An 18,496-nucleotide genomic window follows, 5' to 3' on the forward strand; every position below is an offset into this window, starting at 1 on the left:
CTGGGAAGTATAGTAACTGGCAAATACACTGAAGGCTGATCCAGACAGAGATGCTAAAGGGGCAACAATCCTTCCTTTATAGCATTTCCAGCTTCTTTTGGTCGCCACTTGGGAAGGAGCTTCCTAGGGCAAAGCAGCAAAGAAACAGGAGGCTGCTAGGGGACAGTCAGCCTTCTCACCAACCCATCACTTGGAACAAATGTACACATGGTGGACGCACATGCCCTCTCCCAAGGCATGGAACTTTATCTGGAAAACACTTGCTCTGTTTGCCCTCAAGAATCTTTCATATTCTTTTCTGAGAAACATTAACACTCTCCTCCTGACTGACAGAATTGAAAGAACAAATGCACAGTCGTGGGAAGCAGGATACGACTTCCAAAGGACCACATGGAATATGCTTTCCTTGAAACATACAGAGGCATACATCATTAAAAAGTCCACAGACAATAAATGCTGAAGAGGGTATGGAAGAAAAGGAACCCTCCTGCACTGTTGGTGGGAATGTAAATTGATGCAGCCACTGTGGAAAATAGTATAGAGGCTCCTTAAAAAATGAAAAATAGAGTTGTCATATGATCCTGCAATTCCACTCCTGGACATATATTCAGAGAAAACTGTAATCCGAAAAGATACATGCACCCCTGTGCTCATGGTTCATTGTTTACAATAGCCCAGATAAGGAAGGAAGCTAAATGTCCATCGGCAGATGAGTGGATAAAGATGTGGGGAAAGTGAAAGTGCAAGTCGCCCAGTCGTGTCCGACTCTTTGCGACCCCGTGCCTTATGCAGCCCATGGAATTCTCCAGGCCGGAATACTGGAGTGGGTAGCCTCGCCTTTCTCCAGGGGATCTTCCCAAACCCAGACTCGAACCCAGGTCTCCCACATTGCAAGCAGATTCTTTTCCAGCTGAGCCACAAGGTACATGTACATAGTAGAATACTACTCAGCCAGAGAAAAGAATGGAATATTGCCATTTGCAGCAACATGGATGGGCCTAGAGAATATCATACTAAGTGATGTAAGTTGGAGAGAGACAAATACTATATAATATCACCTATATGTGGAATCTAAAATATGATAGAAACAAACTTATTTACAAAATGGAAACAGACTCACAGACATAGAGAACAAACATGGTTACCAAAGAGGAAAGGGGCAGGGAGGGATGAATGAGAAGTTTTGGGATTAACAGGTACAACTACTATATATTAAATAGATAAACAACAAGGTGCTGCTGTATAGCACAGGGAACTATATTAAATATCTTATAATAACCTGTAATGAAAAAGAATTCAAAAAGAATTTATGTATGTGTATATATATGACTGAATCACCTTGCTGTACATTAGAAACTAACATGTTATAAATCAACCATACTACAACCCCCACCACCAAACCATAGAGAGGCATGGAGTAAAACTTAATAATCCATTAAATAAAATTAATTTCATTTAAACACTGCATGCTGCTGCTGCTGCTGCTAAGTCGCTTCAGTCGTGTCCGACTCCATGCGACCCCATAGACAGCAGCCCACCAGACTCCACCGTCCCTGGGATTCTCAAGCCAAGAGTACTGGAGTGGGTTGCCATTTCCTTCTCCAGCGCATGAAAGTGAAGAGTGAAAGTGAAGTCGCTCAGTCATGTCCTACTCTTCGCGACCCCATGGACTGCAGCCCACCAGGCTCCTGCGTCCATGGGATTTTCCAGGCAAAAGTACTGGAGTGGGGTGCCATTGCCTTCTCCGTAAACACTACATACATACATATATATACATGTGTGTATGTATATATATGTATAACATTATATATATACATATATATATACACAAAACATATGTGTGTATATATATATGTATGTATAACATATACAGATAGATTTTTTATTGCATTTTTTGGTGTCAGTCCTTATCGTCTTTCAGAGCTGTCCTCCTATCTTAGGTAGCTTTGAGAAGCTACCTTCTGGCTACATGTTGCATAGATAGCCAAGATGGGCAGTTTGCAATGTTTTTGGTACAGGAATTAGTGGGGACTCAACACGCTTTTTTGGTTCATGCAGCCTTCATAAAGACTAGACTCTATATCAGGTCTTTTAAATGGGCTTGATGAGTATTTTAATCTCATTTTAATCTGTATCTCATTTTATTTGAATTGAACTCTCTGGGTTTGATGTCGGTGGAGGAAACTGGATTCATCTGCCCTAAGCAAAACGTCACATTCTTCCTGCTTGGACAGCAAGACCTGGAGGAAAAGGAGGACTCACAGGAGGCCAAGGGTAAGTAGTAAGCAGGCTTGCATTAATCATGTTAATTTGGTGGGTTGTAGAGACAGAATCCTGTCACATTTTTTTTAATCTTTATACACATTTTTTTCCTGATATTTTCTTTCTGTCTCTTTTGTTTTTTAGTCTCTATTTTTTCTTTATTCTCCCCCTAGAAGCAAACAAAATATTCAAAAGGCAGGTTTTGAGAACTCTAATCAAGAAAAGTCATTCCTAGGATAAAGCATGCTGAACCACAACTTGGTTTGGGGCCTAATGCAGCCAGAAATTCTGATCAGGGTTTAGAAAACAGAAGATTTAACATTTCAGTTCAGAAGAGTATGATTATCTTGGAGCGGATGTGGTAGTTTCAGCCACGTAATTTTAGACATTCTAATTGGCAGTTTAAAAATAGCAGAGTCACAGCCTCCTCCCCTGGGCTATTCCCTTTGTTTTGTCCTTGACTGTGTTTTGTATCTGGGAGTCTTCTGATGGCTGGGGGCAGTTTGGGAACCACGCATCCATGGGTCCTCATGGACCATTACCCAGGCCTGCCTGCCTCTGCCCTGAAATACCACCAAGGTAACAAAACTTATATTTTCTTAGGAATGCTCCCAGCTTCCAACTCACAGACATATTCTCCTTCCTTTTCTAATAACTAGGTGCTTAAAGGATGTACTTTGGTGATGATATTAAATTAAATCCATCCCTGGGCACCTTAAGCTTCCAGCTAAATGGCATCATTTTCTTTCCAGGTAATAAGTACTTTAGGATGTGATCAAGGAAAGGAAAACACTGATTTCAAATAACCAATGATTTGCCAAATTCTGTGTGAGGCAGTGTCCATATGCTGAAACAAATGTTTGTTCTTTGTTTGGCAGCGAGATAACACATCAGAGTAGATGCCCACAACAAGCTACATGTTTCCCTTTTGCATTTTCAAAGAGCCCTGAGACCCCACTGGTTGGTTGGACATGAAGTTGCTCATCCTCACCCAATTTCAGTCTCTGAGTTTCCTTTCTGGGAGACACTGGCTGCATCACTGAGGGAGAATAGGGCGGGGGTGGGGTGGGGGGTGAGGAGCTGGGGTAAGAATCGACTCAAGCTGTCTTATCCAGGCAGAGGGTTTGAGGGGACCTGGGCTGGGAGATTCTCAAACCCTGCGGGAAGTGGTTTATTATCCTCGCTTTAAGTTTTATTAACAGGGAAATCTTGTACTTTCCCAACCAATGAGGCCACACGAGCATAAACTATATTAAGTCCATAAATCCCAGAGTGCCAAATCTCTGGAGTAGCAAGCATCTGCTCTCTAACCCGCGGTGAGCAATAAATCTCCGTGTCCCTTTGCATGGCGGGCTTTCAGTATAGAGAACACTGCTGCTCACCAGGCACCCTTTCTTTCTGCTCTTTGCCTCAACAGGCCTTGAATTCATTGCTCTCTCACACCTTAAGCACTCTTATAATGCACTGGTCTTTAAAAATAGGGGGGAAAAACAAAGTTGTCTTTTCCTGGCTGTTTAGATACAGGAGGTGAAACCTGCTGATAGGAGGCGTGTCTTTCATCCTAAACTCCTGGAAACAAATTAGGAACAGTAACTGAGTTGTGTGCTATCTTGACACTGGTCAGTGTCTTCTCCAAGCCTTCTCCCGTGGAGCCTGTAAGGAGAGTAACTGTTTACATGAAAACAGAATCCAGCCTCTCTTTTCACTTTTGCCAGGAGTCTTGGTAAGAAAGGCAGCCTCGGTGCCTGCCAGGGATGAAGGACAGCCTGTGCTCTCCTTTCACAGGCCACCCTTCTGAATTTCAGGCATTGGTGAAATTTCACCCTTGTGAAATTCATCCAGGGGAACTTGCAGACACCCCTGGAGAAGAGAGATAGTCTGTACTCTACGAGGTGGTGATGCCTTCTCTCAACATGAACAAAGGTTAAGAACACACCCAAATGGTTCCCAGTGGGATGAGACTGGGTGGGGTGGACAGGAATCATTATTTAAATCACTAGATCCATTTTCCTTTTATGATATACCTGGGGTAAAGGCCTAGAACACCAAAAGTCCCGCATTCCTGAAGAGCAAAAGTTCAGTTAGGCCTGTTTGCCTGTGGACTCGCGGAACTGAGCCATCTTCTCCTGGTTCCTGATTTAACTACATAGCACAGTCTCCCTTTTGTGCTTTGAAAAGCATCCTTGTTACTCTTCTAGTCCAGTCTCTCTTGCTAACAAGGCCTTCTGCACATTCATAGGTGTGCGGTTGTTAGCCATTTTCCCTCTAATTTTTTAAATTTGTAATTTACCTTTTAAATTTAAAAGATTCTAGTTTTAGAACAGATTTTAGTTTGTAGAAAAATGAGCAGAAAGTACAGAGTTCCCATATACTTCCTCACTCCCCAAGTTCCCCCTATTATTACTACCTTTTACTTTTAATTAACATCATGAACAACGGTACCAGAGGACAATCATTTTTGTGAAAAGGAAGGACTTTCACCTACATCATCTCACTTACCAGAGACTGTTCAGGAAGCAAGAGTGTTCTATGATGGCCAATTGCGGACATGGACCTCTGGGCATGAGTGCAGTTAGTGATGGGGGTGATGGTGCAACAGCTGGGAAACCCCCAACTCTTATTCTCAGTGACCTAACCCACATCTGGGGAGTGCATTCAAGGAGTGAGGATCAAATTGGGGCTCTCAGGGCAGAAGAAGGAAATGAGTCTGTTTCCTATGACTGCTACAAGAATCACCATAAACCTGGCAACTTAAAACAGGGGGCAAGTTCATTATCTTTTTGAATTTCTGAATGTCAGAAGTTTGAAATGGGTCTGGATGAAAATTAAGGTGTCAACAGGATTGTGTTCCTCCTAAAAGCTCTAAGCAAGACTCTGTGTCTTTGCTTTTTCTATTTCCTTGAGGCTGTCCGCACTCCTTGGCTCATGCCCTCACTTTCTGTCTGCAAAGCTGGCAGTGGCTGGTGGAGTCTTTCTCACGCTGCATCTCTCTGATGCTGACTCTCCTCCGTCTTTCATTTGTAAGGGCTTTGGTAGCTACATAAGGCCCACCTGGATAAACCAGCATACTCTCTCCATTTCAAGATCAGCTGATTAGCAATCTCAATTTCCCTTTGCCAGGGAAAGTAACATATTCACAAGTTCTGGAGGTTGGGAAGTGGACATCTTCAGGGGTCATTATTTTGCCAGCCACACAGGGTATTGTCCTGGAGAAGTAGAGCCTGGGATCAAAGTCACCAGTGAATCATGTTCTCATCCTTCTCAGGAGTAATTAGAAACAGGGCCGAACCTCCTCATTTAGCTCAAATGTCACTTCTTCCAGAAAGCCTTCTGTATCTGCTGACCAATACAGGAGATATTAGACCCACATAGCATCTAAAGAGTGACTAGTCTGAACTGAGATGTGTTCTGGGTATAAAATATGCACCAGATTTCAAAGACTTAGTGCAAAAAAAGAATGTAAAATATTTTTACAGTCATGATTTTAAAAATATCAGTTATCTTTTGAAGTGATAATATTTTGGTACATTATGAAATTAATTTCTCCATATTTTTTACTTCATAAATTTGGCTTCAAGAAACTCTAAAATAGCATGTCAGGCTTGAACGATATTTTTTTCTGGACAGTGTGACTCTGTAACCGCTCTAGAGTGAGCCCAGTGCTTCCTCTGTGTGCACATACAGTCCCTTATTCAGACCTTAAACATTTACCTACAGCATAATTATCAATGTGCATGACTTTCTCTCTCCCACCACACAGTGAGTTGCTAAAGGACGGGGCTGTGTGTTACCAATCATTGTATCTCTAGTGCTGGTATAGTGCCTGGAATGTTAGAAAAGTAATCATTGTCATAATCAGCACTTACATTGTACTAACTGTATGCCTGCTCAGTTGCTAAGTCATGTCCAACTGTTTTGTGACCCCACGGACTGTAGCCCGCCAGGTTTCTCTGTCCATGGGATTTTCCAGGCAAGAATACTGAAGTGGTTTGCCATTTCCTTCTCCAGGGGATCTTACTGACCCAGGGATCAAACCCAAGTCTCCTGTGTCTCCTGCATCGGCAGGTGGATTCTTTACCACTGTGCCACCTGGGAGATTTGTTCCAAATGCCTTACACATTAGCTCAATAATCCTTACAACACTCTCTAGCTGAATGAATTTAGGGAACTTACTTCTAACATTTTATATCTCAGTCTCTTCATCCTTAATATGGGGCTAATTATAGTACCTATTCAAAGCTATTAATTATGTGAGAATTAACTAGTTATTTTATATATACATATTTTTGAGGCTTACCCGGTGGCTCAACAGTGAAGAATTTGCCTGCAGTGCAAGAGATACAGGAGACTCGGGTTTGATCCCTGGGTCGGGAAGATCCCCTGGAGAAAGGGATGGCAACCCACTCCAGTATTCTTGCCTGGAAAATCCCATGGACAGAGGAGCCTGAAGGGCTACAGTCCATAGGGCCGCAAAGAGGCGGACATGATTGAAGCGACTATGCATTCATATATACACATTGCTGGGGATAACTTTGACCTCAGGCAAAACCTCAAAGGTGGAGATTTCTTTGGCTTAAAGTCAGATGTGCTCAGAGAACAGACTGGAACTGGCTACAGCTGGGAATGTTCCAATCCACCTGGAAGAGTACAGGATGCAGACGTGGGTAAGAGGGGATTACTGCTCCTATTTCTGGACCTCGAGCAGCCCTTGCTTAGGTAGAAGCTCCCCATTCACTCTGCTGTCCCTCACCTGATACACTGATTCTAGAAAATCAAGGATAGATGGGGGCACCTGCGAACCAGCCCAGGGTCTTCTGCACATGACTTGCCAAGGGCACATAGAAGGATTTGGTGGTGAGATGGGGATTTTGCTAACCATTTCTCCCTGAATGTAGCGCCTTTACACATCAAGTTACTCCTTTTCTGAAGCTTAGTCTATACGTTACAAATCAAGGCAAAGCATATATGTTACAAATCATTATTTTAAAAAGAAAAACTCATCTAAGATGACTTCAAATGACCATGACTCCATAACCAGGAATCCACATAGCCACCTCGAGGAGTTTATCAGAGCCACCAGAATATTGCTCGTTTCTAGCATCCGATGTGAGGATCTTCTCTAGATGCAGCTGGGTCTGTCCCAGAGACCTGCAGCCCTGATGAATCCTGCTTGCAGTCTCTCTGGTTCTTTTTCAAGCTATTAAAAAGTCGAGGTCATGCTGCAAGGCTTGGCCTGTAAATTTCAAACTCCCAGCCTAAATGTGCACAAAGCATATGAGCAGGTCTCCAGCAGGTTTCACTGCCACAGGAGGTGAGAGAATCAAAGGCAAGGGGTTGGTCTCTAAAAGGCCTGGAGAAATTTATGACTCAATTTAAAACCACTTGTAGTTTATCAAAGCAAAGGAAATGGAATCTCAAGCTTCGGGGCAGGAGTAGATTTTCTATAAGAGTGAAAGAAGAGCCCGTCCTAGCCAGTCTTCCATGACAGCAGAATCTTTTCCCAAATCCCACAAATTTGGCAACAAACAATCTCTTTTTGACATGACCAGTGATATAACAGAATTTATAAATGTCAAGACTGCCTCTCTAATCCTTGTCTAACTAGAGAGGCCAAGAGTCTCCTGGGCTGGCTCAGTGATGACACACAGCAGTAGAAATACAGAGCGCAGGTGGGCCTAAATCTGTGGGTTTGGTCTCAAACGTGACCATAGACCTGCATGACCTTTGCCAAGACAACTAACTGCTTTTCCTGAGAGGACTGGAACATAGACGATCCCGCAGTGAGTGTTCATTTGTTCTTCAACGTTGTTTAGGATTCCAGTTTTTCAGGCACACTTGCAAGTATGTTGAAGCACACTGCCGATTTCTCTATGTATAACCTAGGCCCTAGGAGATAGATGTTGCGCATTTGCTATTAGGTGATACCTGCTAGGAACAGAGACCTGGCTAAAGAGGCTTACACATGTAGTTGCCATGCAGAAAGTTATTTCTCCCATGTCTTAAAAAGTCCAGAGGTAAGTAGAGACTGTCCTTAGTTCAGTGGAACAAAGATGTCAGATCTAAAGACATCTGTGATTTGTTTGGCTGCTGGAGCTCCAGCCATCACTTCTGATTCTCAGGCACTAGAAAGGGCAGAAGGAGAAACAAGGGCTTTATTGAAAGCCTCAACCAATGACTACTGCTGACATCACATCAGCCACACTTAAATGTAAAGGAGGCTAGAAAATTCAAGTTTCTCCCCGCAGTGAGCACTTTTTTGTTTCTATTTAAATAGGGAAGAGAGGGTAAGGGTAGATTTTGGGTAGGAAACTAGAAGTTACTTTCTTAAATTTACAGCCAGTAAATCAGTAGTGTGGGAAGATATGAATCCAGTCTCCAGGTTCAGTGAACTGAAGTTGTGTGTGGTCTGATCAACTCTTCTCAGTGTACATGCATTTGTTACCGACTCCTCTTCTCTCTCTCCTTATATTATCTATTTATAAAATGCTTTAGCTCTTCTTAAAAGGTCAGGGGTTAGAGTCAGGGTTGCTTTCTTATTTGGTCCAAGAGGTACTAAAAGAGATATTTATTGAGTTGGACTGTTTGATGAATAGGGTTTGAATTGGATGCTGGCAGGTAGAAATATTTATACAAATACTGTATAAAACAATCTTTGATGTATTCAATAATTTTAAGGCTGACAAAAAATTACTAGAGAAATATGTCTTCTGTTTTTTGTTCAAGGAGTTTAGATATTAAGAGTGAAAAGAAACATTTGAAGTTTTTTTTCCCCCAACCTTCTTGAGAAATAATTGACAAGTATAATTGTACATATTTAAAGCATACAACATGATTTGATGTACGTCTACATTGTAGAGTAATTACCAAGATCAAGATAATTAACACATGCATCATTTCATGTAGTTAACTGTTTTTGGTATGTGGTGAGAATGTTTAAGAGCTACTCTCAGCAACTTTTAACTACATAATACCATATTATTAATTATAGACACCAAGTTGTGCATTACATCTTCAGAGATTATTCTTCATATAACAAAAATATAATGTACCCTTTGACCAACATCTCCCATTTCCTTCTCTCTCCAGCTTTTGAAGCAAGCACTGTTCAATTCTGTTTCTGTGAAATTGGATTTTAAAAAAAACTACTATATATAAATGCTACTATATATGTATATAAATGTATAAATAAATACACAGTATTTGTCTTTCTGTCTGACTTATTTTGTTTAGCAGAGTGCCCTCAAGATCCATCCATGTTGTTGCAAATGGCAAGATTTTCTTTTTTAAGGCTGAATGATATTCCATTATATGTGTGTATGCCACATTTTCTTTATCCATTCATCCATTGAAAGACCACTGAAAGAGTGTTCTATCCACTGAGAGATTGTTTCAGTATCTTGGCTATTGTGAATAGTGCTGCGGCAAGTATGGGAGTGTAGCTGTTCCTTTGAGATACTGATTTTGTTTCCTTCGGCTATTTACCCAGGAGTGGGATTGCTGGAATATATAGCAATTCTACTTCTAATTTTTTGAGGAACCACCATACTGTTTTCCAAAATGGTTATACCTAGGAGTAACATCTTCTTTAATACTTCTGCAAGATGTATTACCCATAGGATTGAGCTTGAATGGGGAATAAAACACCAGCTTCATAAGCATTCTTCCCTGCCCATATGAATTCTCTATTATTTTCTACAGAACTTCTCCTCCCTCTTTTATCTGAAAAGAGAGTACTTGGTCAGTCAACAGTAGCATCTACAACATACCACGCAAATCAAGAAAAGGGATCTACCAGTGATTCTTCCTTCCGGCTGCAAATCAGAATCACCTGGGCAACTTTTAAAATCCAGATTCCCAGGGTTTCATCCAGAGATTCTGATTCAGAAAGTATGGGGTGGTGTTCCCAATTCTGTAACTTTATCTGTAAATTATCTGGGTGCTCCAGATAATTCTGATGTGCCATGACGTGTAGAAATCGCAGGGGCGCTGCCGTGTCTTCCCTGGAGAGCTTTTATAGGATGCCACGGCAGCTTGTTCACCTGTCTAATTCTGCACCAAACTCCTAAGATGGGGACTATCTTTTCTCTTAGCATTCCTTCTGAGCTCTGAGTGTCTAATTCATAGTTTTGTTTGTTTGTTTACTCACTAAGTGATGTCTGACTCTTTGAGACTCCATGGACTGTAGCCCACCAAGTTCCTCTGTCCATGGGATTTCCCAGGCAAGAATACCGGAGTGGGTTGCCATTTCCTTCTCCCTTAGTGCGTAGTAGGTGTTCCTTAATCATCTGATATAGTGTCTAAACAAATGGAACATGTAATAACTCACCTCCACAGAGTGCTGCTAAGGAAAGTGTTGGTCAGTCAATTGTGCCTGACTTTTTGTGACTCCATGGACTATAACCCATCAGACTCCTCTGTCCATGGAATTCTTCAGGCGAGAATACCGGTGTAAGTAGCCATTCCCTTCTGAAGGGGATCTTTCCCATCCAGGAATCAAACCCAGGTCTCTCGCACTGCAGGCAGATTCTTTACCGTCTGAGCCACCAGAGAAGCCCCATGCTGCTGAGAACACTAGCACAAAGAAGCTTGTCTTGTTACTGAGCAACCTGGCTTAACACTCAAGGACAGAATGAGCTATGGAAGTGGCCAAGAAGGGGTTTCTAATGAACTTGGTGGTAAGTCACCTTGACAGTCTTGAGATTCTTGACTTTTTTAAAAAACACAAAATAGCATATTTACAAATAATTGTGGTGCCAGTGACCTATGGTGCTTATAAAGTTTATTTGAAAGAATTCATGTAAAGTGCTTAGCACAGTGCTGAGAGCAAAATAATGAATGTTACATGATGATAATGACAACAACAATTATAATAGAAAAGTCTTCTTAAAAACTTAGAACAGATTGCAAAACATAAGAACAAAACCAAAAATTTACTGTTAATCTTGCCAACAGGATCAGTAGCCTTGTATTTATGATATTTTTTCAGTTTTTTCCCCAAGCATCTGTATTAACATGTACTTTAAAATATATAAAGTAAATATTAAAAGTATATATTATATGTTTTTGAATGGCCAGTAAGCACATACAAAGAGAGGAAAGTTGAAGAGGGAAAGAATATGTGTGTACATATAGTTAATTCACTTTATTGTACATCAGAAACTGCAACTAACACATCATTGTAAAGCAATTATATGCCAATAAAATAAATAAAATTCAAGAAGAAAAGAGGTTCAACATCACTAATCATTCAGTTCAGTTCAGTTCAGTTCAGTCGCTCAGTCATGTCCAACTCTTTGTGACCCCATGAACTGCAGCACGCCAGGCCACCCTGTCCATCACCAACTCCCAGAGTTCACTCAGACTCACGTCCATCGAGTCAGTAATGCCATCCAGCCATCTCATCCTCGGTTGTCCCCTTCTCCTCCTGCCCCCAATCCCTCCCAGCATTAGAGTCTTTTCCAATGAGTCAACTCTTCGCATGAGGTGGCCAAAGTATGGAGTTTCAGCCTCAGCATCAGTCCTTCCAATGAACACGCAGGACTGACTTTCTTTAGGATGGGCTGGTAGGATCTTCTTGCAGTCCAGGGGACTCTCAAGAGTCTTCTCCAACACCACAGTTCAAAAGCATCAATTCTTTGGTGCTCAGCTTTCTTCATAATCCAACTCTCACATCCATACATGACTACTGGAAAAACCATAGCTTTGACTAGATGGACCTTTGTTGGCAAAGTAATGTCTCTGCCTTTTAATACGCTGTCTAGGTTGGTCATAACTTTTATTCCAAGGAGTGTCTTTTAATTTCATGGCTGCAGTCTATCTGCAGTGATTTTGGAGCCCCCCCAAAATAAACTCAGCCACTGTTTCCACTGTTTTCCCATCTATTTCCCATGAAGTGATGGGACCGGAGGCCATGATCTTAGTTTTCTGAATGTTGAGCTTTAGGCCAACTTTTTCACTCTCCACTTTCACTTTCATCAAGAGGCTTTTAGTTCCTCTTCACTTTCTGCCATAAGGGTGGTGTCATCTGCATATCTGAGGTTATTGATATTTCTCCCGGCAATCTTGCTTCCAGCTTGTGTTTCTTCCGGTCCAGCGTTTCTCATGATGTACTCTGCATATAAGTGAAATAAGCAGGGTGACAATATACAGCCTTGACGTACTCCTTTTCCTATTTGGAACCAGTCTGTTGTTCCATGTCCATTTCTAACTGTTGCTTCCGACCTGCATACAAATTTCTCAAGAGGCAGGTCAGGTGGTCTGGTATTCCCATCTCTTTCAGAATTTTCCACAGTTTATTGTGATCCACACAGTCAAAGGCTTGGGCATAGTCAATAAAGTAGAAATAGATATTTTTCTGGAACTCTCTTGCTTTTTCCATGATCCAGCGGATGTTGGCAATTTGATCTCTGGTTCCTCTGCCTTTTCTAAAACCAGCTTGAAACATCAGAGAGTTCACAGTCCATGTATTGTTGAAGCCTGGCTTGGAGAATTTTGAGCATTACTTTACTGGCATGTGAGATGAGTGCAACAGTGTGGCAGTTTGAGCATTCTTTGGCATTGCCTTTCTTTGGAATTGGGATGAAAACTGACCTTTTCCAGTCCTGTGGCCACTGCTGAGTTTTCCAAATTTGTTGGCATATTGAGTGTAGCACTTTCACAGCATCATCTTTCAGGATTTGAAACAGCTCAACTGGGATTCCATCACCTCCACTACCTTTGTTCGTAGTGATGCTTCCTAAGGCCCACTTAACTTCACATTCCAGGATGTCTGGCTCTAGGTGAGTGATCACACCATCATGATTATCTGGGTCGTGAAGATCTTTTTTGTACAGTTCTTCTGTATATTCTTGCCATCTCTTCTTAATATCTTCTGCTTCTATTAGGTCCATACCATTTCTGTCCTTTATTGTACCCATCTTTGCATGAAATGTTCCCTTGGTATCTCTAATTTTCTTGAAGAGATCTCTAGTCTTTCCCATTCTGTTGTTTTCCTCTATTTTTTTTGCATTGATCGCTAAAGAAGACTTTCTTATCTCTTCTTGCTATTCTTTGGAACTCTGCATTCAGATGCTTATATCTTTCCTTTTCTCCTTTGCTTTTTGCTTATCTTCTTTTCACAGGTATTTGTAAGGCCTCCCCAGACAGCCATTTTGCTTTTTTGCATTTCTTTTCCATGGGAATGGTCTTGATCCCTGGCTCCTGTACAATGTCATGAACCTCATTCCACAGTTCATCAGGCACTCTATCTATCAGATCTAGGCCCTTAAATCTATTTCTCACTTCCACTGTATAATCATAAGGGATTTGATTTAGGTCATACCTGAATGGTCTAGTGGTTTTCCCTACTTTCTTCAATTTGAGTCTGAATTTGGTGGGAAATGTAAATCAAAATCACAATCAGTTACCACCTCACAGACATTACTATGACTACTATCAAAAAACCAGAAAACCACAAGTGTTAATGAGGATATGGGGAAATTGGAATCTTTGTGTATTGTTGGTGGGGGTCTAAAGTGGTGGAAAACAGTATGGCAGTTCCTCAAAAAAAGTTGAAAATACAATTACTATATGACCAGAAATTCTGCTTCTGGGAGTATACCCAAAATAATTATAAGCACGGTCTTTGAAATTAAAATAATTGAAAGAGGCATTTGCATAGTGCTATGTACTAAATTATATCACCTCAAAATTTATCTGCTGAAGCCCTAACCCCCTATAAGATGATATTTTGAGGTGAGACCTTTGGGAAATAATTAAGATTTTTCTAAAGAAAATATTTTCTATTATAATATAATTGATTAGCAATGTTGTATTAGTTTCAGGTAGACAGCAAAGTGATTCACTTACACATATACATGCATCTGTTTTTTTTTTCAAATTCTTTTCCCATTTAGGTTATTCCAGAATATTGAGCAGAATTTTTTGTGCTATACAATAAGTTCTTGCTGGTTATCTATTTATAGTGGTGTATATATGTCCATCCTAAACTCCCAATTTATCCCTCTGTCCCACTGTTCCCCCCTGGTAATCATAAGTTCTCTAAGTCTGTGAGTTTATTTCTGTCTTATAAATAAGTTCATTTGTATCATTTTTTAAAGATTTAACATATAAGTGATTATGTGATATTTGTCTTTCTCTATCTGATACTGATAAGTAGATACTTATCTCACACTTTGCTTAGTATGATAATTTCCAGGGAAATAATTAGATTGAGATAAGGTTCTGAGAGTGGGGCCCTCATAATAGGTTCAATGCTCTTATAAGAAGAGACATCATTATAAGAAGATACAACTTATATGAAGTAACTAGAGTAGTCAACATCATAAAGACAGAAAGTAAAATGGTAGCTGCCCTGGACTTGGCAGAAAGGGAAATACAGTTATTATTTAATGGTTACAGAGTTTTAGTTTGCAAGATGAAAAGAATTCTGGAGATGGGTGGTGGTGATGGTTAAACAGCAATATAGATGTACTAATACTTCTTACCATTGAGCTGCACACTTAAAAATGGTTAAGATGATAAATTTTATGTCAGGTATATTTTAAAATAAAACTTGTTGAAAAAGACCCTGATGCTGGGAAAGACTGAAGGCAAAAGGAGACGAGGGCAGCAGAGGATGAGATGGTTAGATAGCATCACTGACTCAATGGACATGAACTTGAGCAAACTCTGGGAGATAGTGAAGGACAGGGAAGCCTGGCATGCTACGATCAGTGGGATTGCAAAGAATCAGAAACAACTTAGTGGCTGAACAACAACAGTGTGTTTTAATATATTTTAATATTTTAGTTTAAATATATAAAATAATATCATTGAGATATATCTTATGTTAACATAATATAAATAAAAATTTAGAAATAAGCATTTCCAACTTTGAGTCATGTAGCACTGTTTCTTGAGAAAGCTCTTTTATGTCCCCACTTTGCACCTGTTTCATTGATCTGGGGTCCTTTGGCTACAATTCTCTGTTCCACCGCGTAGAGAGCTTGGCCTGCTACTCTGCACAGGCCGGGCTGGCGTGGCAAGCCTGAACTGCTCTCACAGGGACGGTAAATTGGTGTGACCAGCAGCCTGGACAGCCTGATCCCCTCGCTGGGCTCTGCTGAGCTCTAGGTCACCATGTTGTCAACAAGGGGAGCTTTCTCCCCCTGAAGCTGTCAGCATGTTCATTATCAGCCCTCCCTCCTGCTGCCAGTCGAGAAGATGACATGTGGCCGTCTCCTGGTTGCCGCACGTTAAGCCTCCTCTCACAATGGGCACTTGGTTTGGAGCTATCCCAAACATTTGAAAGTGACATTGCTGTTTCCTACAAGCTGAGACCCATGAATCATTCCAGCCAAAGGTAAAAATTTACATTTCAATGGTCAGCAAGTTTTAGTACATTTAAGAAACTGGCCAGAGTTGCTCAGCCCCCATACACAGGTTTTGTTAATGAATTTGGCAGAAGGGAGTTGCATTCCTAGGCTAAGTATTAGAACAAAAAGGATCTGTTTTCCCATGTAATGAATTGCTGAGAAATTATTCAAAATGTGACTTAAAAAGCCTCTTGCCAGCAAGCTCAATTCTCTTGAGTCATGAATTAGATAATGGGCTTTTATAAACCCACAGAGGGAAACCCTCTGAGGATTTATGTGGGTGAGGAGAGAATGTCTGTGCAGAGCTGCCACCTTCTCCCAAGTGCTCCTGCACAGTGCAGAGGCCCAGGGACCTTGTCTTCAAATGCCAAGGCCAACTGGACCACTGTCAAGGGTGTAATCAGCAGCGCTCACCCTGAACACTTGCCCAGCTGGCAGCTGCCAGTCTCACTGGACACAGCAGAGTGCTGCCCTGGCCCTGCTTCTGGAAACGGAGGTCGCCTGGGAAAGAATGGTTGGGTGGTCAAGGAAGGCCTCCTCCCCAGCCCCATCACTTTCCTGAGGATGTGGTCCTGGATCCCAGCCCCAAACCATATTCAGTTAAGACCTGAGCCTCCCATGCAACTGAGACTTAATAGCCCCTCAGTGTATAAAGAGGGATCCTTTGAAGGTGATTCGTTAGAAACTAAACTCCACATAACAGGAACATAGCCTCTTTCAAAAATGATTAAACTTCATGAAGTCCTCTAAACAAGCTTTCCCTAAGGTCAAGGACCCGTATGTGTACACAGAGCTATTCGGTGTATGTTTTAACCCGCTTGAAGGTTCTCTGCTATAAGGGATACAAACTATTTCTATCCCCAAGGTGAGGGGACCTTTCCTTGTGTAACTTTGATTACCTCTCAGGCTAGCTATCTGCCTTGACCTGAGTATAGGGTAGATTTGATCATGCCTCCCGTTTGTTGTCCACTGGGCTATGTGTGCCCTTGGATTACCAGCTTAGAGCTCTGGCCTGGCTCCCAGTCATGACTCGGGCATGAGGACCACCTGGATGAGACATCTGTCAGCCCAATGATGGCCAAGATAATCTGGCAACACCTACTTTTTGTGATTCTTGAGAGGTTCCCAAGAGTATTTAGCAGTCTCATGTAACCAGTAGCCAAAGAAGCGGTGAAGAATTTTCTCTGTAACCTTTACATGCTGTTTGAGAAGGATTTTCCTTATACTGAAACTAGAAAGATACAGTGGATGCACATGTGCTAAGTTGCTTCAGTCGTGTCCAACTCTTTGCGATCCTATTGACTGTAGCCCTCCAGGCTCCTCTGTCCATGGGATTCTCCAGGCTAGAGTACTGGAATGGGTTGCCATGCCCTCCTCCAGGGATCTTCCTGACCCAGGGATCAAACCTGTGTCTCTTATGAGTACTTTACTACTAGCACTAGGGTGAGAATGCCCTAGTGCATTCTCACTGGGCCTGAAAATGTCATTATTCAGGGGGTGACAACTCTCATTTCTGCTCCCCAATGGCTTTCACTGCTCTCTCTCCAAAAACCTGGGAACTCACATCAACTCCTGGAGCTAAAAGGGCATGCTGATATGAATGAATTTGGGTGGATTCTGGAGATGTGGGCTTGATGTTTATTGGCCTGTGTGGTTAGGACCCTGCAGCAAGCAGGCCAAGTTCGCATAGCCTGGTGGCTTCACCAACATTCTTCCCATCTGTGGCTGTACCTGTCACCCTGAGTGCTATGTGTGGTCGTGGTCACACTGGGATGACAAGTGTGTGTTTTTGCCATTTCCCTTTTAATTCAGTAATTCAGCATTGAGTGCAATGCCCAGCATTGTAGTTAGTGCTTCAGGATACAGAAAGAAATGTAATTATAAGTCAGTTCAGAATTTCCTCAAATTTGTCCTTTTTCTTAGCTGATAACTGAGCCCTGAGTTCTCAGCCATTGTGATTTGAGTCAAACTGTGTTAGCAGCTGTAGACCTTCTAGAGGTTATGATCTGGGATTTGTCTGGCAATGGCATGCCCCAGATCAAAGCCATCACTCTGGTCTTCATGGCTGAGCTCTGATTGCCTTTGTTTTTGTTAATTAAATTTAATTTTTTAAAAATCGGAGACTGTTGTCTTGGTTTCTGCTTACAACATGAATCAGCCATATGTATACATAAATCCCCTCCCTCGTAGGCCTCCCTCCCCACACTCCCATCCCGCCTCTCTAGCTCATCACAGAGCATGAAGCTGAGCTGCCTGTGCTACCAGCCGCTTCCCACTGGTATCCATTTCACACACTAGTATCTACAGTGTGTGTATGTCAATGCTACTCTGTCTCACCTCTCCTTCCTGCCCTCTGTTGACAGATGAATGAATAAAGAAGACGTGGTAAATATATACAGTGAAATATTACTCAGCCATAAAGAGGAATGGAATTGGGTCCTCTGTGGTGATGTGGATGAACCTAGAGTCTGTCATACAGCGTGAAGTAAGTCAGAAATAAAAAAAACAAACATTGTATATTAATGCATATATATGAAATCCAATTGCCTTTGTTTCTTGATTGATACCTGAGGTTCCCATAGGATGGGAATTTCGTCAGTATGTATTTTAGAGGGAGGAATATGGATCTGTCAGTCACCAGCACTGCTGTGTGGACCCCTGTACCACACTCAGGACTTTGAGGTAGTCACCCCTTGACTTGCATATTGTCTGCTATCTAATGCCACTTACCACACAAGGATCATGTGGCTCTCAATGCCATCTGGTCAAAGCCAGGGGCGCCATTTGCTTTTGGAAGAATGGTCAACAATCCTTTTTGATCTACCCTTGGTTCTATTATGTCCGGGCCTTCTCCTGCCTGGCTTACACTGAGGTCCTTG

At 41.7% G+C, this 18,496-nt stretch overlaps 1 long non-coding RNA gene across 1 annotated transcript; it reads left to right on the forward strand.

Annotated features, from left to right (window-relative positions):
• Window positions 1-2,239: 2,239 nt before the first annotated feature.
• Window positions 2,240-18,140, forward strand: LOC132660100 (uncharacterized). The gene is made up of 2 exons (XR_009601326.1): window positions 2,240-2,274; window positions 17,981-18,140. It is a non-coding gene; the product is annotated as an uncharacterized LOC132660100 (long non-coding RNA).
• Window positions 18,141-18,496: the final 356 nt, after the last annotated feature.

This window comes from Ovis aries, chromosome 7 (assembly GCF_016772045.2).
Source record: "Ovis aries strain OAR_USU_Benz2616 breed Rambouillet chromosome 7, ARS-UI_Ramb_v3.0, whole genome shotgun sequence".
NCBI lineage: Eukaryota > Metazoa > Chordata > Mammalia > Artiodactyla > Bovidae > Ovis > Ovis aries.